A 1015-nucleotide genomic window follows, 5' to 3' on the forward strand; every position below is an offset into this window, starting at 1 on the left:
AAAAAAAAAAAAAAAAACCGTTTTCCACTGGCTGCTTGCCTCGCCTATCCCCAAGCAACCTTGCCTATTGGCCCCTTTCTCTGGGAGGGTCCCTGGGGCTGTCTGGTGGAACTGATTGTAAAACTATTTTGTGCAGTAAGAAAAAGTATCTTCAGCATCTCAGAGACCACCCAGAACATGCCCGATCTTTGGCAACGGTCTCCTAGTTTCCCCAGTATTCGATTAACTCTACCCTGAGGAGTTGACCCGGGATTCCGGGCGTTTGAGAAGGGGGAAACTGTCTTAAGAGATGAAGAAAGGAACAATGCCTCTCCTCTCATTAAAAAAAAAAAAAAAAAAAATCTACTGGGAATTCATTTTATGTGCTTGCGTTTTCGGAAACAGCAGGACAAGCGAATTCAAAGACGACCTCAACCAAGCCCAGCCGGCCATTGGCAAAAGCGCTGAAACTGTTAGGGCGCGAGCCTCTGCCCGCAGCTCCCGAACCCGTGAAACCTGTCCCCGCTGGGCGCCAAAGCCAGCCTAGGGTGGGAACAGTCCCCCGCGCTGAGCGCTGTGGCCGGGATCTCGGAGCAGGGTCGACGACTGCCGAGGGAGTCAGGAGCTCGGGACAACAGGCCCTGGCTTTGTCTCAGCTGCGTTCCCTCCTCACAGCCGCGTCCCTCACATACTAGGTGCTCAATAAATGTGGGTGCGGGCAGCGAGCACCCGAATCTGGCCCCGGGCCCCAGAGGCGGATGACCGAGTGCGCGGGCTTATTCCGACCCACTCTCTCCTCACGTCAGCTGAGGTAACGGCCTCGTCTGCTAGGGCCCCAGCGGCTGGGGGGCAACCAAGAAGGCAAGGGCTGCCGTAGACAAGATGGAGAGCCAGCGGGAGAGAAGTGACAGCTTGGGGCTTGAGCCGAGGGGCCCACCTGAGAGCTGCACGGTCCGCCCAGCCCGCGCTCCCATTGACAAGGAGGCCAGCGCAGCCGGGGCGCGGGGCGGGGTGGGGCGCCCCGGAGCGCGCCCGG

General features: G+C 58.5%; 1 long non-coding RNA gene across 4 annotated transcripts in view; it reads right to left on the reverse strand.

The window, feature by feature from the left end:
* Positions 1-1009, reverse strand: part of LOC102483756 (uncharacterized) — a 140822-nt gene extending 139813 nt beyond the window's left edge. For all 4 annotated transcript variants that reach the window (XR_334558.3, XR_334557.3, XR_334556.3 and 1 more), the window contains exon 1: positions 917-1009. This is a non-coding gene — a long non-coding RNA (uncharacterized LOC102483756). The remainder of the gene's footprint in view (positions 1-916) is intronic.
* Positions 1010-1015: the final 6 nt, after the last annotated feature.

The sequence above is a fragment of the Tupaia chinensis genome, unplaced genomic scaffold (genome assembly GCF_000334495.1).
Source record: "Tupaia chinensis unplaced genomic scaffold, TupChi_1.0 Scaffold000235_1, whole genome shotgun sequence".
Classification (NCBI taxonomy): domain Eukaryota; kingdom Metazoa; phylum Chordata; class Mammalia; order Scandentia; family Tupaiidae; genus Tupaia; species Tupaia belangeri.